General features: G+C 47.7%; 1 protein-coding gene across 1 annotated transcript in view; it reads right to left on the bottom strand.

Annotated features, from left to right (window-relative positions):
• The window catches only part of LOC138498156 (CD5 antigen-like), a 507,597-nt gene extending 483,580 nt beyond the window's left edge, over positions 1–24,017 (bottom strand). The window contains exon 1 of the mRNA XM_069622035.1: positions 23,933–24,017. The gene's annotated coding sequence lies outside the window, so the exon portion shown is untranslated. The remainder of the gene's footprint in view (positions 1–23,932) is intronic.
• Between the last annotated feature and the right edge of the window lie 440 nt (positions 24,018–24,457).

Here is a 24,457-nt window from a genome sequence, read left to right as displayed (position 1 = left end):
GTACTGCGTAAGGGCATGTGGCCCATTGGCGATCGTCCCATAAGATCGTAATGCTGCTCCACTGATTAACACGAAGCAGCAGGTGTCGGGAGTAAAATCCATCTGCAGGAGTGGCATACAGATGGCAGTGGCAAAAGGGGAGGAGATACCTGTCAACCAAATGAAATGAAAAAGAATAGTATGGCCATCAGAACTACATTTGAATTACTCACTTCAATGATCACACCAAATCCACAGCCATATGCATGCTAGCCCACTCCAAAGGATCATCACCACCCAAAAACCACTTGCGAATCATAACTATCTATATCGAGCTGAAAACACCATCACAAACGAGTGTACCTGTGCATGCGTCTGTTAAAACAGAATCCATCAGATGGGATTGGTAACGTGCATAGACACAAGTGTCTGAAGGCGCGTCGAGACAGGGAGGGCTCAAAAAGGCCAGATAGACGATGGTCCCACTATGGCAGCCCTGCATCACATAGCGCAGGGGAGGCGGACAGATTCCAAGAAGCCCTGTACATGGCAAACTCTGTATCAAATCATCTGTCAATGCATCCATTCATCATTCCCTCATCCCGTAATGAAAACGCCCGTTTCCATACTCACATAACATGTGAAATTTCCATTGAGTCTGTGCGTTATGCAGCCTGCAAAATCCACTGTGCCCCAGCCCGTAATTCCAGTGTTGTGACGTAACATGTATTTGGGAACGTCCGGCCTCATCGTCCACTTCGCTATTGCGCATCCCAAACTATTCATATCAATCATTGCATCCTCGCCATGGCCCCTGTCCCAAGGACATTGAACAATAGAACGTTATATTTGCAGTCAGACCTGTGGGCATCTCCTCGCCGCTAGCTGAAAACCGAAAGCGCCGCCCTTCGAATTCCTCATTTGCAACATCACGTCGAAAAGGCATCTGTGGCCGCTTGAAATCACAAATTAATCCATCTAGTGCGGCTGTGTGTGAAAATGGCAACTGCCTTCACTCACAAATGGGACGCCCCGCCCGTCGTTGAACCTCGGTACAGTGATGCATGAGGGTCCACCGTTACTCGAGTACTACGTTCCACTGACCCTTCACAAGTCTGTTCGCGACTGCAAAGATAGTATGTGAAACAATGGGACCATAGCCGAATGAACATATCAACCAATGTTACACTGCCATCGGGTACGAATACATGATTGTAATAGCAAGATGCCATTCGTCGAATTGCAGCGTTGTGTGCGGGACGTGCTCGCCCAAAGGGGAGAGCAGCTTGCACAGGTGGAATGAATCACCACAGGTGGAGGCCATACAGCCTGAAAACACATAAATTGCACACCCAGTCTCCTCCCACAACCACACCCACTCCGAAATGCTACCGGCAGGACTAGCTATGTTGGCCCTGGGGGACCTGATAGCACTGCAAGTACTCCAACTTCAAGAAGAAGACGAACACCAACTACAACCGGCCGCACGGAGGAGACGCAGGAGGAGGAGGAGGGCAAGGCAGGGCCAGCAAGGGCCGCCAGCACAGCCACTACCACCACGCAGGCAGCCCGCAATCCCACGCCTCCGAGCACATCCGTTCAACCTCACTGATGAGCAGATCCACACCCTCTACCGTTTGGACCGGGACACCATAACCACCATTGTGGACATGACACAGGCTGACCTTGTCAGCATGATAGATAGCCCAACCGCCATCCCACCCCTACTGAAGGTGGTGTCTGTACTCCACTTCCTGGCCACAGGCACCTACCAGCACACAGTCGGACAGTTGCATGGCATTTCACAGCCACTGTTCTCACGGACACTATTGCAAGTGCTCGATGCCCTCCTGCAGCACGCAGACGACTACATCTCTCTACCACGCTCGGAGCAGGAAATTACCAACACAAAAGTGGGATTCCATGCACTTGCCGGCATACCGGGTTGCATTGGTGCCATCGACTGCACCCATGTGGAATTGGTCGTCCCACATGCCATGGAGGCCCAGTACCGCAACCGAAAACAATTTCATTCTCTGAATGTACAAATGGTGTGTGACTCCAACAGGATCATTACACATTGTTGTGCCCGATTCCCTGGATCAACCCATGATTCTATGGTCTTGAGGAACTCTACAATACCACGCTACATGGAGCGACACGCAGGGAACAGATCCTGGCTACTCGGTGAGTCTCATTTCATGCATGATGATGTGGGGTATGTGATGCGGCAATGACCTGGCAGGAAGGGGGGGGGTGCGTACGTAGCAATGGCATTCCACATAATTCGTTTATCGTCCACATACAGGTGATGCCGGATATCCACTGAAGAGATGGCTCCTCACACCAGTCCGGAACCCACGGGACCAGCATGAGGAGGACTAGAACCATGCCCACTCACGTACCCGTGTAGTCATAGAACAGGCATTCGGCCTACTGAAGACTCGTTTCCGGTGCCTCAGCAGGTCTGGCGGGGCACTCCTGTACCGCCATGTGAAGGTTGCAAAGATGGTGATGGCATGTGTCATGCTACACAACATGTGCGTACGTAGAAATGTGCCCATGCCCCCTGACGCAGAACTGCAAGCACCTGAAGATGGTCATGATGAGGGTGGGGATGTGGCAGCACCTCATTGAGTCTGCGAGGCACAGGAGGGCCGTGACATTCGTCAGCATCTCATAGATGCATGCTTCTAGCACTCACGCCTGGTGGCTGATACATGGACACGGGACTCGTGGCACTGTGTGTGTCTGGTACATGCACAATATGGACTGTACGCCTATAATGGCCTCGTACACAAGGATCAATGTCCACACATCTCATTGGTTGATCGTGCATTGTTTATGGCATATGTGATATCATGTTAAACACCCTATCGACCCGCCACCCAAGTGAGCCCAACACACCCCCTCCACCCTCCTACCTCCCCCCCGAACACCAGTGTCCAAAGATGCTCATTGTCAGTGGGCAGTCGCTATTGCAAGCCCCCTCTGCGGGTATCAGGGGCACCCCTGCCTGTGGAGCGCAGGTTCCTCCCAGATCTACGTTGGGGGCTGCCCTGGACGGAACTTGCAACGGATGATGTCTCTGCCTGCTCACGTCCATGCATGTCCCTAAGGGTTTGTGAGAGCTCAGTGAGCACACGGCGCACTGCGGCAAGTTCGGCACATACGTCTTTGGACGTCGCATGCAGTTCCCCCCTCAGGCTCTCGGTGCTACTCTCCATTTGGACTCTCAGGCTCTCGGTGCTACTCTCCATTTGGACTCTCAGGCTCTCGGTGCTACTCTCCATTTGTGCCCTTAGTGTCTCTGTACTTCTCTCCATTTCTGCCCTAAGTGTCTCAGTTGATGTTTCTATGTCTGCCTTAGTGCCCCCACATTCATCGGCATGGTCCTTGAGGAGCGTGGCCAGTTGCTGCTGTTGCACGATTAACTGGTCGAGGGACTGTTGCCTCTGCTGGGCCATGGCCATTTGCGGTGGTGTCACAGAGTGGCTGTTCGCCTCATGTTGCCCTGCCACAGGGCTTGTGGGGGATGGCCAGTCGTCGTCTTATAGGTGCCCCTGCGTGGTATCCTCATGGTGTACGGGATGGAACAGACAGGGGGATTGGGACAGGTCATGGATGGATCTGACTTCGACATCCCCGTTTTCTGTGTCGGAGCATGCTGCCATTAATGCAGTGTCACCTATGGTGCTGCTGCCACCAGAAGCAGTGCCTACTGTGGCATCCATTGGGGGGACCTGTGGTGGTGGTGTTGTGGGCATGCTGGCTGCTGGGGTGCCTGTTGGAGTTCCCTCCTCTGTGCTGCCACTTGATTTGTGCTGCTGCCGTGTCTTGATGCGTGCAGCTGAGGTGGAGGGTCTTTGGCCGTTGGTCTTGGCCCTCTTTGCAGGTGTGCTGGTAGGGGTGTCCTGGAGCTCGTCGTTTGGATCGGACCCTGTGGTGGAGTAAAGGAGGGCGAGCGTTATTAATGGGTCTGTGGGAATTGGAATGGCAATGTATCACATGCATTGGGGTGGTACCTGAGGGTGATTTGGGTCGGGGCCTTGGAGGTGGTTTCATTTGTGTGTGGAGTGAGGGTGCAGTTGTTTGGCAGCCTGCAGTTAGGGTGTGCCTGCTGCACGTGTAGAGGGCGTTTTTAGGATTTTTAATTATTTATGTATTTGATGTGAGTTTTGAAGTGTGCTATCAGGCCTATGTATGTGGACGTTCTCCTGGACATGTGTTACTGTTGCACTATGTGGGCACGTGGTACTTCACATGATTGGACATTGTGGTTTTGGCATTGTTTTATTTGGGCCACCTGCCTGATTCTTCGGATGTCTGCACTCCTTTCTCCATCCCTCCGACTCCCTCTATGCTCTCCATTCCTATGGTGGAGGCACAGATTTCTTCCCAGGGGGTCAACTTGATGGGTGATTCCGATCCACCCCCGGTGGCTGTGGCAATGTTGCGGTTGGCAGAAAGTATGCTACGGACGCGTATCCGCAGGTCGTCCCATCGCTTTCTGCATTGCTGTGGGTTGCGGGGTGCGGTCCCCACCGCACTTACCCGCTGTGCCACCAGGGCCCATATGGCCTTCTTGTTCGCAAGTGCCGTCCTGGTCATTTGCGTGGAGAAGACGGCGGCAGCATTCTCCTGGAGGGTCTCTGTGAGCACGGTGAGTTCCTCACGGGAGAAGTGGACCTGCCGCTTGCGGTCGCACGCTTTCTTCGCTACTTTTCCCATTTTTCTTGGTTTCACTAGGGTGGATGACGGGTTGGGATGTGTCTCAGGGTAGTATTTTTAATGGTTGTGTGGATTTTGTGGTTTTATAGGTGTACAGCGTGATGTTTCCCGTTCCGGGACCATGCTTTTACTTCCGTTTCCGTATATTTACGGTCACCGTACTTTCCGGTTGGCGCTCACTGCGGTGTCCGCTAAGATGGGTGGCGGTATTGCACCTAGGGCGCCGTACGGCGGCGGTGTGGCCCGTTTTGGGGTCATTTCCGCCATCGCGGACTTTGCACTTCCGCCATGGTGTGGTGCTCGTGCCCGATGGGTCGGAATGAGCCGCACTTTGCTCCATCGTGCAATGGCGGAAACGCTATTTACGCTGTGGCGGTCCGGTCAGTCACTTTCCGCCAGGGTCGTAATGAGGGCCTTAGTCCGTAGTTGATGGAGCGGACAGAAGGAGCTACAGGAGCCGAGGCAGCCAGGTGATAACAGCCGCAGGCAGCGTTGTATGGAGCGGGCCACTGGGGCTGCAAGTGCCGAGGATGCAGAGGCAGAGGATGAAGTAGGCAATAGTAGGTGGAACGGACAACAGGAGCTGCGGGGCAGTGGCGGCTAGGGGCAGAGGAGCTGTTGAAGGTGGAGGCAGGTGGACGTGGCCCGTGTCAGGGCAGCGTCGATGCCGGTGAGTGCAGGTTGCTTACCGGCCTGGGATTTCACCCTGGGCCTTTCTCCCATTCCGTTTGCCTTTGGTGGAACTAGCGCCAGGATGCCCTCTGAGCTTCTTAGTCTGCGCTGTTCTCTGAGTGACTGAGTAGCTGGAGGGAGTCACAGGAGCAACCCTGAAGCTAGCTGATAGAGGGAGCAGTCGCCAGGAAGAAACTCGAGGTCACCCTGTTTTCACCCACAAGGCAGGAGAAGAGTTGAGGGAGGCAGACGGGTAGAAAAGAGTTGAATTTTTGTTGGGAAAGGCAGTCCAGTGAAGAACAAGGTAATTAGGAAGCAAGGAAATGTAGTGTAGAGGTAGAAATTGTAGGAAATACTGCTTTCATGAGGTGAGATTCAGCCTGATGAAGGGAGACATCGGATCAGGCATCCGATGCTTGGCGCCCCCTGGTGGAAAATACCTAGGTGCCTAGATCCTTGAGACAGCTTCTCAGCCGGGAGGCAGTGTCAGGACGAGAGAGATCCAGGCGAACCAGGACCTGCGCATCATCAGTGTAAGAGTAGTAGCGGTAGCCGTGTGACAAAATAAGAAGGGGAAGACACATGTAAATATTGAACAAAATTGGTGACAGAGCGGATCCCTGAGGGACTCTGCAAAGCAAAGGAATGGATTTAGAGCAGAAAGAAGGAATGGGGACAAACTGGGACCTAACAGCCAGGAAGGCAGAGAAGCAGCTCAGAACTTGGCCCCCAGACCAGTGTTCAACAACCAAGTGATCAGAGTGGAATTATCAACAGTGTTGAACGCTGCCAGCAAATATAACAGGAGAAGGGAGCCCACACTGGCCTGGTCAACTAGGTGGGTATATGCGGGTATATGCGACCAGTCATAAATAACAGATCTAGGAATTGTCGTTCCTGGTTTTAAAGTAACTATATGAGGTGCCTCCTCATTTGTTCCTGTTTTAACATTAATTAACAAAGGGTCACGTGGAACAAACGGGAATTTGGATGATGAACTTCCCATGGAACTTCCCTGCCCCGCACAATTTAAATCTTCACATATCTACACCCCATCTGGATAAAAACAGAAGCTTCTGTCAAAACAATATCTATAATGAATTTAGATGAAAATCCTAACTTTCCCCTGTCAAGTCTATGATTGTCAAAGAATTCAACACAGGAGAGGTCTGTCCACAAAATAATAGATAACTTCGGTATTGCCTTAAATAATGCTAAAATATATTGTCTATTGAGGAGAAATAGCTTGTTTACCTTAAATTTACTTTCAAGATAAAGACCAAACAAATTATCTGCCCATACCGAATTCACTTTATGAGAGACAGAGGCCACCGTACCTCCAACCCCCCGTATCTGTGCTCCTCGATAATCTTAAGGGTGACTTTAATGTCAAAGATGATCCCAGGGGAGCTTTTGAGTGAGGTCATTTTGAGAGCCATTATTTTTTCTTCCAGTGTAAGATACATGGGGTACATCTTTTCTTTTATTTATTTATTTATTTACTTATTAATGTGTTATAGCTTAACATAAGATTTTCACATTTCATAAATCAATACAAATTACAAAAAGTAAGTACTATTACAACTTGATTAATCATATAAAATACATTAAAAATAAGAATTAAAAAGGAACAAAAATGAAAAGTAAAGGAGGATTTTGGTTGTACTAGAAACGAAGAAAATTCAAATCTACAGGATATATAAACAGTACTCAGGCATTAATCTTTGTTTACCTATATTCAATTCCTTTTCATGACAGTTTCACATTCTAAGATTTCTAAAAGACAAATAGCTAGTGTAAACACTTATCAATTCATAGATAATGCTTTATCACACTGTAAAGGCTTCCTCCGTAGGATAACAAATAAACATTCGGAGACAGATAGTAGGTGTTATTTTGTTTCAGTAACAACTTTTATTTTCAGTAACGTTTGTTTCATTTCTCTTAGGAAAAAGGATACGTTCCATCTCTTCAATCTTCTTGGACTGGAGCTTCTGTTTATGCCAGAGTCTTGGAACAAGTTCCGGTAAGTCTCTGTAACCTTTCTCACTGTCTGTTTATTCTCTCCTTTACTTTCCCTCTGAGTATATTTCAATTTGCATCAGTCTGTTAACAAAGTCTCTTTCACTCCTCTTGCTTAGTTCTTTTCCTTATGTATACTCCTCAGGGTAACCCACATCTCTGCAGCTATTACCCATCATCTCTCTAGTCTCTTAATGGTTCTTTTCAGTCTGTTAACAGTCTTTGGATTTCTCTTCTTCCTTGTCTTTCTATACGCAATATTATTTGTTTTCAAATCCCCTGTTACGCAGCCTGCTGGGATAATAATTGATCACCCCTTGAGCTCTTTCTACAGTTCAGGCGAAGCGAACGTTCCTAACGGTATCATTCATTACTTCCCACTCTTGACGATAACCGTTTGCCTGTATTGAGTTCGTAAGAAACAATGTCTCTTTTGTAAACTGTTACATTGCCTGTTCAACTGGCCTTAGACTTTCATGTACCTTCCCGGTGCATATGGTTTCATTGTAGATTTGTCGGCTCAGCTGTTGTCGCGGCTCACCAGCAGCGCTGCCTGAACTCCGCCCTCACTCTCAGCTTACGACATACAGCTGCACTGGCTTCAGCGTTTCGTCAGTTGCGCTGAAGTCGTTCTCCTCGTCTGAACAGCTGACGAGGTGCACACGGCCCCGCAGGGAGCAGCGCCGAATCAAACGCTTCTCTCCTTCAGATGAAACTGACAGCGCGTCTCTCAGAAACAGGAAACTAACAATATTGAATGTCTACTCGTATAGCGATTATAACGCACGATCTAACTCCAAAACCAAGAACTTCCTGTGAGCGCAACGGCGCAACTTGTTGACTTCTATTTTTATATAACTTTAGCAATCTACTTCCTTTTAAGTATATTAGTAAGCCCACTCATAACTGTCGTTCAGGATTTCCTCCACTTCTGTCTCCTAGCAACGACAAGCAGGAAAAAAAAAACAGTTGTTATCAGAATAATGCACCCGGAATTGAAAGACAGCTTCTGACTGTACAATAGAACTGTCAATCATTCCATTCAGCCTGGTGATTAGAATTAACCCTTCACATATCTGATCAGCCTAGTATTGACAGAGCCAAAATTGCACACTAAACGGGTGCTCTTTCTACTGTATGTTTATCACACGCACCGATACACTGGAGCACTAAAGCACCCATATAGCTATACCTAGCAGGCTCTCTACAATCAACCATACGTCATACATTGCAATATGAAGTTTCATGCCAATTGAGGTGACCGCCCTTAGCCAGGAGTCATTGCTACTTATATGATCCACACTATAGACAAAATCACAATAGAAGGTTGAGTAGGTTTTTAACATGGCAGGACAGATTCAGTCTCAGATTTATTTGTACAGAGCCGGCAGGAGCGTTCTGATATAGCAAGATTGTTCATAATCCCACTGGTAGCCAATACCGGCAGCTGGTCAATCCTCAGCAATAGGATGAATCGTCTCAGACAAAGTGAAGGGCAAAGAGACAAGTATGGTAGTGGTTTCTTAAAGGTATATCTCATGTATGGGACAAATATGTAGCATTTCAGATCTTCCAAATGTGCAAAATTATCAATCCAGTCATCTAGTTCAGACTTCTTAGATAGGGCCCGCAGTGAGATGGCTATGTCCCCATACAACCTGTTGGTCCAGCCAATCTTGTCCAGGTAGCAATCCATGCGTTTTTTCATAAATGGAAATGTGGAAGACTTGTTAATTTCACTGTGCATAGCAATAAGCAAGGGGTTGTCTGCATTCAACGTTATTTTTAAGTACAATTCTGCCCTATTTCTGAGTACCTGAGATTTCCACGAGATGAGACCCAGTTCCAGTCTAAGAATGGACATGGGTATGCATGTCAGGAGTCCAAGTATTCGGCCCAGGTCCATTAACTGTAAGGCTTCTAGGCTTCTAGGCCATAGGTAATCATATGTGCTAATACCTGCAGATATAGTTGGCGTGCAGCCCAGATAGTCTACCTATAGAGGTAGAAAAGTGGTATATCAAGGCAGTGATTTGGGCCGCTCGAGTGAATTGAGCTTGCTTACACAAGGTATATTGTCCCTTGGTCTCTATCTCAATGCCCAGGTATCTATAGTAGGGTGTGTATTGGATTGCAGACTCGTGAATTGTAATGCTCACTCATGCTATCTTCTTACTGGTGAAAGCCACCATGTGGGTTTTGTCCAGATTGATTGAGAGGCCATTTCTTTGAGCATAAGTCCATAAAGCCTCTGCTGAGCTGTGAAGTCCACTGATTGTGTGGTCCATGATGATTTAGTCGTCAGCGTACGCTAGGACCGGACAGTGGGCAGTGGCTATTTTAGGGGGACAATTTGTTCTGCGGTTAGTGCTTTCGGTATGTAGTGGACAAACAGGTTATATAATAGTGGTGCCGTAACACAGCCTTGTTTTATGCCACAGGTTTATTGAATCTTACTAGTCATGTTCCCCTGGAGTCTATCCTCAGAGAAACTGAGGTGTTATAATGTAGTAATCTGAGGTAGTAGAGTATCCCTTTGGGGCAGCCCAAAATCTCAAGTTTAGACCACAAAAGTTCTCTCGGAACTATGTCAAAGGCCGCCTTGAAATCAACAAATAATGCATATAGTGGTGGATTGCCAGTTGATCTGGCCTTATTTCGAAGTATGTCCATTACCACCAAGGTATGTACTGTGGAGTATCCACCCCTGAAGCCACATTGGAATCGATCTCTCTGTCCACCCATGCTTGTATGTAAGTCGCAAATAATTTGCCAATCCAACATGGACAGTAGCCGATAGTTAGATGGATCTGCCCGATCTCCCCTCTTATAAATCGGGACCAGAATTGCTAGCTGCCATGATTCCGGAATGCACCCATCATTAAGAATCTTATCAAATAATATCTTCAGAACTTCTGCCCAGTATTCCGGATAAATTTTTAATATAACATTTGCCAGGCCATTAGGCCCAGGTGCTCTCGATGATTTGAGCTTTTTTATCCTGGCAGTTAGCGACTCAACTGTCACCTAAAAAGGGGGAGAGGATCAACCCAAATTTACCATCTTTTGGGTCTGTCCAGGGGCAAAGTAATTGCGGATTCTCAAGGAATTCCTCCCACTGGCCTGCACCAATAGAGTTAGTGAGGTAACTACTAGTATCACCCCTTGCCTTACCCAGCAGTCCCCATATAGACTGGGAGTTCTCTGTGCATAGTATTTGGACTGTCTTTTGCCATTTGAGTAATTTGGCTGCATAGCGCTTCCACCTGAGCCATGATCTAAAAGCATTCTTGTACTTCCTAGTTGAGATGTGGTAGCTATTCCATGTGATGCAGTCTTTGTAAAGCTTCTTGAGCTCTACTCTTAATATTCTTTTGGCGTCTCTGATTTCTATGTCTAAGACATTAGACGACTTAACTTCTGCGGCTAACATATTTATTTTAACAGTAGCATACCTATATGAGAAGGATGTTATCCATTCTTCAATCTCGCTTCTGGACATTGCAAGAAGCTCATCGTGCCCCATGCTTGTCTTGTCTATCGTGGCTTCTATTGTTTTCTTGATATTTTTGATGGACCAGCATACTTTTGAGGAAGCGTGATTCGTCCTCAATTCACCAGTAGGTCTGGTCCGAACATACTGTATCAATAAATTGAATGCAAATGTGGGTATGGCATGATCACTCCAATCGTTGTTATTGACACACGTATCAGTGACCCAAGTGGCCATTGAGGGGCTTACAAAGATGTAATCAAGTGTGCTTCTGGATTTTGCATTACTCCATGTGGGATGCCCCAGATAATCGCTGCTGGTTCTGCCATTTATGATTTCGAAATCCCATGATTTAAGAAAGTTAAGCCATAGTAATCCCTCTGGATTCGCACTTAAGTGCCACATCTTACCAATATTCTTCAGCAAGGGATTATTACTTCTACCCGTGTCACCCATTAAATGACAGTTAAAATCACCAACAATTGTTACAAGGTCATTTTCTGGATCTATCATCCAATCAATCAACAGATCGTGACAGGCTTCCTGAATAAGGTCTCTGTGGGAGGATCCTGGTGGATTGTAGAGACTAATCAATAGCATTTTGTCTTCTGTGTCTTTACCGGGGAGTTCTAACTCAACCGCTAGCACAAACACATCCATTTTGGAGTGGATGCGAGTAGACTTTAATGGATGTAAAATCCCAATGAGTAGACCCCCATATGGTCTTCCCCTCAGCCCCTTTTTAGCTAATTCCTGTTGGATAGTATATCTATTTTAAAGGGCCCGAGAGGTAAGCCACGTCTCCTGGAGGCAAATGCAGGTATGACCTGCTAACAGAGGGATAGAGCCACCCACAGATAATAGGTGGCTAAAACCCCGACAGTTCCATGAGACCAGACTTAGATCTCATTGTCTTAGAGTGAATTCAGGGAGAGACTCAGCAAGCCATTTGAGGACATTCTGTATGTCTGTCATTTGTACAGAGTTGTCTTTAGGTAGCTGCGGTATCATAGTTTCTTCAGTTTTGGTGCTCGGCGATTGTAACGGCCATTTGGGGTCAACCATATTCGGAACAGCGTCCACTTCAATGTCCACTTCCCACAGGCTGGTTTTAAAGTTGCATATCAAAATTGCTGTTGCTAAAAATTTGCAGTGTATTGCCGATGTGTTAGAGTTCATCACTTTCAGTGGTTCGACAAATTAAAAATCCTCAAATCTCAGTACTCTCAGCTGTGGGATAAAGTGTAATCTGGTCATCAAAGCTGATCTACTGATCCAATCATGGTGGCTATTTTGGTACAAATTCTTGATAATTCAAGTCCTTCCACAGTGGGACAGTATAGTATTACCTTTGTCCTCCGGTGATGGTGCTGGTGACGGTACAAGTACGACGTCTAACTGGGGTGGTGAAATTGGATCAGTGTTTGTAATATTCGGAACTGAGTTTGCATCCTGCTCGCTTAGACAACGCGATGGCTCCAAATCCACCTCATCAACTGGGTATGAGGTGTTACTCTTATCGAGGATGAGCCAGTTAGTCAGCTTGCCCTCCTTGCCTGTGGTGTGTTTGCGGGCACGCGCCGCATTCTGTTTCGTTTCTCTCAGTCCCTTTTTGGGGGTACTCCCTTCAGTGGGTCTGGATATTTCCTCCTCAGGCTCTGCTGCGTCAGGTAATGTTATGGTCACAGTATGGCACTTTTTCCTTGCGATCTCTCTTCTGGCCATTCGTCACTATTTTCGTGAAAAATAGACCTCCGAATTGTGGTGTTTGATTCCAGGTCAGCTATTTCCGGGCATTCAGGGAGAGTGATGTTCCCTTCCTTCTGCACCAGGCTCCAAATTGCTATTATTGTTAACTGTGTTTCCTGCCAGTAAGGCAAGGGTGACTTCCAATATTCTCCCACACATCTTTAACAGAATATTTATTGCAAATTGTAGAGATGCAATCGAGGATTGCAGATCCACCAGAGTCGTGCGGCTTTCCCCTTGGTCTCCACTGCTGTCTGGTTCGGATGACTACTCCAAATGCACATCCAGGTTGGGGGGAGGCAGACAGTCTATTGTATATTTCTCGTTGTGAGTCAAGAGCCGGCTGTTGATAGCCAATGATCTGATTGCCAGAATTGCTTCCTAATAAGGGGGTCATGGATCTCTGCATACATAAGCAGAGTTCCAATAATGTATTATTGTCAATTGCACTTTCCCCTAATCCATCATTGGTGTTGTTCATACTACGACTGCCGGTCTCTTTCTCCTCGGGTGGTGGTAAGGTTGTTGTATTTGAGGTGCAAGGGAGCGGAAAAAAGTCAGTAATTACACCTTTTTCCATGGATGCTGTTTTGGTTCCCTTATCACTGTTAGTGCTAGCTATCGGAGTGCTGTCCCTCTGATTGCCGAGGTTATATCTTGTTGCAGAACACTTCTTAACTGTAAGCATTGTAGGTCTTGGGCACCTCTCAATATGGTGGTCTCTCTAGATCCAGTATAAAGTGTCTGCTATTGGAGGGGCTAGATTGTTAAAAAAAAGTCTTACAAGCAGTTAGATTGTAATTGTATTTGTATTTATATTTATTGAGGCTAAAGTGAGGCCAGGCAGTAGTAGCAGTTGGAGTCTATTCACTTTTTCCGCTGTGTTGCTTTTGCAATTTGACAATTAAATTGCTTGTCACTAATGCAAGTGCACCTTATGCCTTGCACCGGAATCAAGGGCAGTGCCCGCAGTCTCCCAGGTGTGGCAGACAAGCGATTGCCGCTGTTGCAAGTTGCACCTTGTGCATAACACCGGGATCAAAGGCAATGTCCCCAATCACCCAGGCACGGCAGTCAAGTAGCACAAATGGCTTTCACAAGCGTTACACGGCAGAGTAAGAGTGAGTATATAAAAATGGGTGGGCTTGTGTGGGCTTATCAGGACAAGGATCTTTTGTGTGAAGACAACCCTGTCGCAACCCAGTATATTATGCACTGCACTCTGTCCCCTCTTGTCCACACGCAATAATGCGTTCCAAGTGGGCCGCTCCTGCTCCTTCCAGTGAGTTATGGTGCTATGCCTTCTTCACCGTAGTGCTGCACTTACGGTAGCCGGTGTGGGTAGTCTATGGAACACTAGATGTCCTAGGAAAAGTGTAGCCCCAAACACAAAGCGTAAGGGCTCACCCCAGCCCAGCACCACTTGAGACACTGAATACCTGAATGCCCCGAGGAGGAGGTGGAGTTCCAAACCACGGAACGTGGAGCACAGCGCCGCCCGGCACTACCGCCGCTCCTCACCTTCTACTGTCAGCCCCCGCAGAGGAAGCGCCGTCCCTCGCTTCCTTATCGTCAGCTCAATTAGGTGAACGCCGCACTTCTCCTCGTCTCCTCAGCGGCTACACCCGCTACAGTGTTCCAATTCCTCCACCACCAACACCATTACAGGAAGAAACCCAGCGACGGGGTACGTGATCGCCAAGCCGCACCGACGCTCGTCAGTACTGTTCTCAGTTCTCAGTACGAGCAGTATGAGCAGTTGTCTCTTCTGACAATCAAAGCTTTTCATTTCCCGGTACCATGTTCACTAAGGGTATAAAAGTGGGTGTCGTGGGGTGCAAACATGAGTCCCCAGGCACAACAGTTTTGAGAGACACTGAATAAGTGGTTTTCCTCGCTCTAGTAAAAGTATATGTGTGGGCTCTAAGTGCGGCTTGGGTGAGATCACACCGTTTCCTTGTATAGCTCTGAACCATCCAAATGGATTGTAAGCAAACTAAGATCCAGGGAGTCATCCAACTCCGTCCTAGGTTGGGAAACAGCTGAGACAGCCGGGTTATCCTGTACCAAAGTAAGATGTTTATGTTTATTTTCGAGCTTTTGCAGGTTTGGCCACAAGACCCGGATTGCAAGGCTCACTGTCTACAACTACCATACCCTTATTTCCCACATCAAGCCTGATGTTTTCATTATCGACTAGTTGTTGGCACTCATTGCTTGGGGTGAGGAGATGTTCAAACCCTCTAAGAATTTTCAAGACCCCTTGATACAGTGTTAAGGAATATTCTTAAAATGTGTTGTTTTCTTTTTGGCTCTAAGAGCCTGCATATCTTTGGTCCTAAGATTACTAGGCTCTGCTTCAATATTACTACCAGACTTTAAGTCGACTTGTGGCAAAGAGGAAAGGGAGTGGACTGAGTCTTTCAAGACCAACTCTACTTCACACGGTAAGGGACCAAGAGGAGATTGTAACAAAAGCCCAAAACTGTCTTTCCCTCTACACACTTGACCATGAGGGCCCATCTTATTAGTGTGTCTAATCATGCCCAGAAGGATAGTGTTTAACCTCTCCACAGCTTCTAGCAAGAGATTTTCTCTGCATCTAACTTGTATATCCTCCAACCTTGGGTCTTAATTCTTATAACCATTTTAAAGCTCTCTAGGAAATTAACTTTTGCAGATAACTCCTTTAAAATGGTCATAACTTCATGCTTGTTAAACTGCAATGTTCCCAAGTTAAAAGTGGCAGAAGCACTCTACTGATCGACAAGGAGGGAGTGGGGGGGTGGTGTGGAACTTACTTAATGTCTGCATATGGATTCAATGGAACATATCCCAGAGTTTCAGATGGAACAGGGTGGCAGCCTCCCACCCCTGCAGCTAGCCCAATTTGTACAGATTTATTAAATAATATAGGCTGAGATCAAGGGTTTAACGGGACAGTTAAGTAAGTCTTCTGAGTCTATGGGCCTCATTATGAGTTTGCTGGTATAAATGCAAAAATAACGGCACGCTGGTGCTACCGTGTCCGTGTAGCACTGCTGCCGGAATCTGCGGTAGATTCGGAGTCAGTGTGAACGTGCATTCTGGCATGCCAGAAATGGTGCACAGGCATGCCGCTAACTGGCCCAAAACCTTGTATACTGGCATCCTCGCTGACGCTGACTATGGCTCTCAAGGAGACTGTAATTACCGGCGTCGGTATTACCAAAACCGGAAATAACGTCATTGCACCGGAACCAGAAATTTGCTGACAGCCATTACTAAAACACAATCCATTTCAATCCTCAGTGCACAGGAGTGTGAGTCCAAATCTGAGGAACCACAAACACCAAGGGACATGTCTGCAAGGCAACCAGTAATCCGTCGCTGCAAGCCGAGGAACCGGAACTCAGCAGGTAGAGCACTCTGATGAAGTCTTTTGCACAGATCTGTGGCGCAACGTGCAAATAGGCAAGAAGGCCATATGGGTGGAGGTTGCACGTAAAGTTTCGGCAGTGGGGACAACACCCCGGACTGTGCGAGACTGTAAGAAGAGGTGGGACGACCTATGTCTTCGTTTCTTCAACCTCCTTGCTGCAGAGCACAGCCAGGGCCTGGGCACAGGAGTGGGAGAACCATGCCCTATCAAACTTCAGGTGTGGGAGGAGACATGCAGCTCCTTCCTGCACATGTAGGCGATTGAGTGAGTTGGCGATACGGATTTTGGGAGACGTGACATCCGATGATGCCGGTGAGTGTACGTAAGGCCAAAGTCACATCACACAACTTGTAGCACCAATGTAAATGTTAAGAGAAACGTGTCAAGTTAGTGGAACCTGATCCCTGCTGCCATACCAACCACTGACAACCTTGTAGCACACTGCACAAAGTACTTGCCTGCAACCCGAAAACAATCACCAATGACAAACCCCCACATCTACCCTGTATTCACCACACAAGTAAGATCTGCTTGCACACAGTCACAAATCACCCAGGCAATGGCCAACTGCTGTTGTCACCGCTGTGTCACCACATGCCCAAAGCCACATCATGACAAGATGCACACATCAATGACATGTGCCACAGCTGTCACACACACCATGTGCCATCATGCTGATTCACTATCAATGCAGCAACAGCCATAGGCATCATTCACAAGTGAATCACATCCGTATCACAATCCAGCCCAACATGTCACACAACTTGTTACATAGACTACTGGATTGAATCACTGACATCAGCTGTAACATTAACATCTTGTCCAACCACCAATCATCACACAATTCTCTTCTCATTAAAGGCGGACAACCCCTTCAAGGCAGACATACCCATGGCACCCCCCACTCTCTCAAGAAATACTCTCATTATAACTGCTGAAATACTACTCCCATACCTTGAGCCTCTCACCAACCTTACCATCATGAACAACAACCCTACATCCCTAGTAGACTCATAAAATACCACCATTCTGAATGCCATAAACATGATCGCTCCATTAAAAATGAGGAAAGTCAAACCACACTCACATTTAAACACCTGGTTCACTCCACACCTCAGAACCCTACGTAAGAACAAAAGAGCTGCAGAAGCCTCCTGGAAAAGCCTCCCCTCAGCAGCCAACAAAGAGTTTTCCAAATAGCTGCGTCCAGCTACAAAACAGCAATTTTCCTAGCTAACAGTGACTCTTACAATGATCGTATCTCTAAAGCTAAATCTAACACAAAATAATTATTTAGCATCCTAAGAAATGCTTGGTACGCTATACAAATAAAATACAATACAATACAAACCATAGTGATGGGTATGATGCTGTTTTTAGTCCCACAGACCCTCGGAGACCACCACCCATGTCACTACCTCGACTCCGTCACATACGTGACATTGAGGGTTTTTCACCAGGATGGAGGAAAGGCAGAAAGCAATGCACACATCTGTGCAGCTGTACCTTACTGAAGCCCAACTCGTACGCCAGACCATGCAGGACACATCTCGGAACACTGCACTAGGCTGGGCAGAGCCACAGAGGGCATGTACCACCTGGCAAGGTGTGTGAGGGAGGGCAATGGCACCAGGTCCTCATTGGTGGAGTCCATCAACCTGTTGGCCCACACAATTGCGAACCAATGCCACATCACCACTACACTGGTCCCACCCTCGAGTACAACACCAACAAGCTCCATGCAAAGCAGCCCTGTGCGTCGTTCAGTGGCTCAATCTCCCACCAGAGGGGCAGCCCCATCCGACTAAAGGGGCCAATGTTCATATGCATGTGGGTAGGGAGTAGTTGGTGAGGGGTGTGGGGATAGTTGGGGAGGGTGTGTGGGAATAGTTGGGGATGGTGTGTGGTGATAGTTGGTGAGGGGTTGTGGGGATAGTTGGGGAGGGGGTGTGGTGATAGTTGGCAAGGGGTTGTGCGGATAGTTTGGGAGGGGGTGTGGGGATAGTTGGGGATGGTGTGTGGGGATAGTTGGGGAAGGGGTGTGGGGATAGTTGGGGAGAAGGTATGGTGATAGTTGGTGAGGGGTTGTGGGGATAGTTGGGGAGGGGTGTGGGGATTGTTGGAGAGGGGGTATGGGGATAGTTGGTGACAGGGTTTGGGAATAGTTGGGGAGGGGGTGTGGGGTCAGTAGTATGGGATTATAGTGCTAGGCAATGTCATTCACCTATGTACTGGACTGTTTTTTGCTTGTGTTCAGCTACCTTGGCACCTGGGAGCCTGTTGTTGGTGTATCCTTTGCCTGAAGTGCTGCTACCATGCGGTTTTTCCATCAAGGCCATCCTAGCCTATTCTCTAACTGAGGCAGTACTTGCCTTCTGCCTTCCTCCATCCTGCCTCGGGATTGGCTGATTAGCTTCATTTCAGAACCAATGAGGGAGCGGCAGGCTTTAGACGGCCCATCATCAAAGGCCCTCTTCTAAGGCCCCTGTCAGCTTCCCTCTCCGCTACATGAAGCTACCATCACATCCTGACCCTCCCTGGTGCTGCCAGTTCACTCAGCCATGATTCCGACTACCAAGACTCTTTTACTTCCCTCCCCATGGGTTAGTTTCCCTCCTTCTGCCTACCCTTACTTTTTCCCATCACTCTTCCCTCTGCTTGCTCCAAATGGTCTCCGTGTATGCTCTCAAATGCCCTCGTCTCAGCACCTGCCTCTAACTCATACCCCATTTCTATCACCTATGTTGCCTTAGCTTTGAAATCCGGGTGTGTTTTGTAATTGAAATTTGGGTGTGTTTTTGAAAGTCATGTTTGGGTGTCTTTTGAAATTGAAATGTGGCCATCAATTGTAACCTGCTAGCCCAGTAACTGTTCCTTACCGCTTTTCATGCATATTTCTCCTATTGCCTCATCTCATTACTTACTCATAGCGTTATCTATTTCTCCTATCTACTCTAACTGCTTCTCTATTAACTATCCTTCCCTTCTCACTAGGTCTGGTAAGAAGACATTTAAAAAGGATATCTTGGCTTCCAACCCAGGTCTCCCAATCACTGATACCTATTCTGTCCTGTCTCCTCCTCTCCCATCATTAATGGTGGCACCCGCTGGGAAGTCCTCATGGATTTCTTTGGCTCCTCTAGAGTCATCATTAATGTCTACCTTAATGGCACTGTCATGGTACAAGGCCCCCAGGCTAATCTCCTCCTCTTTGATAGACGGTTCCCTCGCCTCATCAACTTCCTCTCATTTCCAGCTGTCCCCTACTCTACTTCCTTGGCTACCCTGCCCTTCTTACTTTCCGCCTCTGCCCTATCTAAAGTATACTCCACACCTCCGCAGGGCGTACCTCTAATTTATACCCCTACCCGGAAGGTTTTTAAGGCTGGCAACCTTCTTCATCTTGCAACTCTCAACTCCTGCTCGGCTGTCAAACACTCCTCTGACATCTGTCACCTCCTCGAAGAACTTGACCTTGATTTCCTTGGTCTTACCAAGACTTGGTTCACGGCCATCTCTGTCACGAGTTTTGACACTCTCCTCCCTGATGGCTATAAGATCCTCTCCGCCCCCTGCTCCAACCGGCCTGGAAGAGGTGTAGCCCTGATCTTCCCTTAGTGTATTCCTGCCTCTGTCATCCCCACTCAGACTTATTCTTCTTTCGAATACCTTGTCTGCAGGCTCTCTCTCTCTCCTAGCCACTCTGTCACTGTTGATACTCTCTTCAGGCCCCCTGGTCAAATTACCTCTTTTCTCTCCAAGTGGGCAGACCTCTCCTCTTCCCTCCTGGCCTCAACCACTTGGTATACACTCATTTCGTCAAGTGCTTTTTCATCGTGGGACTTTTCATCGCCAACTTTTTCATCGCCAAAACTCATCTTTTTTTAAAGATTTTTTTGGGGGGGTTTTATAGGGGTTGGGGCATGATTATTAAATTAGGGGGGGTTTGGGGCGAAACCCCCCCAAAAAAAAGAGTTTTTGGCGATGAAAAAGTTGCCGATGAAAAGTCCCACGATGAAAAAGCAGTCGATGAAATAACGTAGAACCAACCACTCAACTCCTCCTCCTTGGTGACCTCAACATCCATCTGGATTCTCCCTGTTCCGCATCTTTGCTCTTCCGTGACCTCTTCGATTGCCTCTTCCTCTCTATCCTCCCCTCTGACCCAACTCACTCTGCAGGACACACACTTGATATTTATTTATTTATTTATTTATTTATATAGTGCGCAAACAGCCCAGGGGCATTGAGGTGCTGTTACTTGCAAGAGCTTAGTTCCAAAGGTACAGGAATGCTAGCAGTCGTTGACACATCATGAATACTACAAAACATAATACTGTTGTTACAGATATTGCACTTGGTCATTGCATTCCAGCTTATGCAGTGGGTCATATGTTACGTATTCATGCTGATGCGAAGGACTTTATGTGAAGAGGATGGTTTTCAGTGCTTTGCGGAAGGCAATGGGGGCGGCCTCACCTCAGATTGTGGGAGGTAGGGCATATGGAAATATGGGAAGCTGGATCTGCCCGCTCTGGCTCTTTTTACCAGTGGCACAGAGAGCATGTTGGTATACAGTGATCTGGTTGGCCTTGTAGAGGAGATGGGGTGGATTCCTTTGTGAGAGGTAAGCAGAAGCAGTAAGGTGAATGCACTTGTGGGTCAGTGTCAGAGCCTTGAAGACAATCCTTTCCTTTATTGGGAGCCAGTGGGCTAGTTTTCTGGCCTCTGAGATGTGTTCTCTTTTAGCAATGCCTTGGGCTGCCAGGAGAGCACTATTCTGTATGACTTGTAGCCTCTCTAGGTTTTTATTGGAGGTTCCTAGAAAGAGTACATTGCAATAGTCTAGCCTGGAGCCAGTGATGGCTCTGGCTATGTTTCTGCAGTTCTCTTTGGAGAGAAAGGGCCTGACCGCGTTGATTAGTTTGGCATGATATGCAGCTGCGGAGGCTATTGCGTTGACTTGTCTATACATGGATAGGCTGGAATCTAGGTAGACTCCAAGAGTTTTGACTGATTCTTAGACAGGTATTTTGATGGTGTCGATGGTGAAGTGACTGAATTGTGAGTCTAGATTTTTTAGCGTGTCGGGAGAACCTATCAGGAAGAGTTCAGTCTTGTCAGAGTTGAGGCATAGTCCATTGTCTGCCATCCAGGCTTGGATGATATTGTAAAGGTTGTTGAGGATCAAGGAGTCAGTGTCAAAGTTACCAGTGAGGGTGAGGAGGATCTGGGTGTCGTCGGCGTATTTGGTGTAGGAGATGCCCATAGCATGGAGGATAAGGAAGAGGGGTCCTGTGAAGATGTTGTAGAGGGTGGGGGAGAGGCAGGAGCCTTGGGGCACACCACAGAGTATGATGGTTTGTGAGGTGGAGGCTAAGTCAGAGAATACTTGCATGGTTCTGTCTTGTAAGAAGGAGGTGATCCATGCTGTGGTGTCCGGGGAGAATTTGGCAAGGAGGAGAGGTGGTGGCATAGGACGTCATGATCTATGAGGTCGAAGGCCGCAGATAGGTCAAGAAGTAAGAAAAGTGCTGGTTTGCCCATGTCTCTGGCATCGTCCTTCTGGTTTTTAAGGTAAAGTAGGGCCGTTTCAGTCCCGTGTTTGGGGCGGAAACCAGATTGGCGGAGTCCCATGAGTTTTTTTCTCTTCAATGAAGTGTTGAACCAGCAGGTAGGCTGCTTTGTCCAGTAGTTTGAGGAGGAATGGGACAGTGCTGATAGGTCTATAGTTGTTGGGGGAGGTGGGATCGAGAGTTGGTTTTTTAAGAGAGGGCGGACCCAAGCTTCTTTGAGGGAGGAGGGGGTCTTTCCCTGTGGCAAAGGAGGCATTTACAATGGCTGTCAGGAAGGGAGCTAGTGCTTCAGTGCAGTCTTTGATAATGGAGGCTGGGCAAGCATCAGAGGGTTTGATGTTCCTTATTATATTGATGGTGTCTTTTTCTTGAATGGATTTGAAGGAAAAAGGTGGGGGGGGTTCGGGCCTGGTGTTGGGACAGGGATGTGCTTATTAGGTAGGGCTTGTTTAGTAGCTAGTATTTTGTTTTTGAGAAGGCTCAATTTGGTTTGCATGGCCGTTTGTATTTCATCACACCAGGCTTTGTCTTTGGTGAAATTGTTGTGGGCGAGAGTGGGTGTCTCTAGCTCCCTGAAGATGCTGAAGATTTTTTTTGCACTAGATTGGGCTTCTGAAATTCTGGATCCAAAAGATTTGGTCTTTGCTTGGGTGATTGCCTTTTTGTATTTAGTGGAGTGGGCTTTAAAGATCATCTTATCTTTGTCAGAGTGAGACGTTTGCCACTGTTTAAGTGCAGCCTTTTATTCGTTGTGGAGTGTGAGGAGGTCCGGGGTGAACCAGGAGTTGGAGAGGGTGGTGGGTTTGGATTTCCGGGGTTTAAGTGGGGCAATGGAGTTGATAGCTGCTTTGATGGCAACATCATAGGCTGTTGCGAGAGTTCCTGGGTCTGTGGAGAAAGGTGGTCTGAAGGCTAGGCCTTGGAGAAAGGGCAGTAGCCTTTCCTTTGTGAGCTGGCGGAAGCTTCTAGCGAGGCAGGGTGGCAGGGTTTGGGGTGAAGGGGTGGAGGAGGAGCTAGTGGTGAGGATGCTAAAGGTGATGATATGGTGGTCAGACCATGGGGTGGGAGTGTTTCCAGTGATGATGAGAGGGCAGTTATGCTGCGTGATCCAGTCAAGAGTTCTGCCTTGGGTGTGAGTTGGGCTAAAGATGGTGTTCTTGTAGCCTAGAGCCTTGAGGGCTGAGTCAAGGGATTTGGCTTCTGTGTCCTTACTATCCATGAGACCTAAGTTGACGTCCCCAAGGAGAATGGCTTTAAACTGTTTTTTGAGGTTGTCAGAGAGGAGGTGGATGAGAGAGGCTTGAAAGTCTCCTTTTGGGCCTGGAGGGCAGTAGACAGTGTGCACAGTAATGGCACCATGGGGAGAGAGGTTTATTTTGACTTGGAGGTAGTCGCTGTTGTTATGCAAGGATTTCTCTACCTTTCTGATAGAGAGGCAGTCTCTGGCAATAATTGCTACACCCCCATCTTTAGAGAGGTGATCTTGTCAAGTGATGGAATAGCCAGGGGGTAGTGCGAGGGAGAGCGCAGGGTCAGAGGCCTCATGTAGCCAGGTTTCTGAGATCATGAGAAAATCGAGGTCATGGGTAGTTAGGACGTCGTGGATGTCTAGAGCGTGGGCATTGATGGACCTAGCGTTAATCATGCCACATTTAAGATGGGGTTCAGTAATGGTTGGGGGGTTCATGAAGAGAGTGGTTGAGGTGGTGGACCTGGTTGCGCTGTGGGAGTTGGAGGAGTTGCACATCACAGATTTTACACTGGGGGCTCATTTTAAGTGTTGGTAGACACATGTGGAATAGCATTTGGCACAGTGGCATTCAAATTGGGGGTAGAAGAATTGCACATCACTGATTTTGCACTGGGGGCTCATTTTCAGTGATGGTAGACACATGTGGAATAGAATTTGGCACAGTGGCATTCAAAATGGGGGTAGAAGAATTGCACATCACTGATTTTACACTGGGGGCTCATTTTCAGTGGTGGTAGACATATGTGGAATCACATTTAATATGGAGGCAGTACAATTGTAGGTGGGGTAAAGTACTTTGTTGGCCGCTATATTGGCTGTGATTGTAGTGGCTGTAGGCTTTGAAGTAGGGCGGAAGAGTCTGGCCTTGTTAGCAAGTAGAGAGGGTGGTATTGAGCGTGAGCATAGCCAGGCATTGCGGGTGCTCGTGGGGAGGGGCTGTGAGCTGACGGTGGCTTGCCGAGTGCCGGCGCGTAATCTGAAGCCCCTCGTGGCAGAGCATGGGTTTGAGAGGAGCTTGCAGTAGTTATGCTTCTTACCTTCGGGATGCGACATAGATTTGGGGCAAACGGCAGACGAGCAGCGAAGAGTTGCAAAGAGCACAGTAGGCCTTTTCTCCTGGCCTTCTCTTGTCGGCTTCACCTCTCGGTCCGCTCCCCCTCAATTTAAAGCAGGAGGGGAGCGGAGGGCAGGCAGACATGACGAATGGCAACCTGAGCCTGCGGAGGTGAAATGCACGTCACCAGTTGTTGTTGTGGATGCTTCCATGGCAACAGCATCTATTTTAGGGCTTCTCAGGACGGCACACGCGGCGGGGATTTCCATGGAACACACGGTTGTTTCAAATGAGAACAAAACAGCTGATCCAGATGGCGTGGGTGAAGACGTGCTCGCAGCTGAGCTGCAAAGAGCACAGGAGTACAAAGAAATCAACACATACATATATTCAAGGAAACACTTACTTGAAGTTATAGCAACATTAATTTATTTTAACTATACACAAGGCACACACGCAATTCTAACAAATGAGTTTACATGCTGGTCAGATAGCACAGCGAGTAGAG

This window comes from Ambystoma mexicanum, chromosome 5q, assembly GCF_040938575.1.
Source record: "Ambystoma mexicanum isolate Mex_15411 chromosome 5q, UKY_AmexF1_1, whole genome shotgun sequence".
Classification (NCBI taxonomy): domain Eukaryota; kingdom Metazoa; phylum Chordata; class Amphibia; order Caudata; family Ambystomatidae; genus Ambystoma; species Ambystoma mexicanum.
Note: the sequence above shows the minus strand (reverse complement) of the source record. Positions and strands in the feature narration are given on the sequence as shown.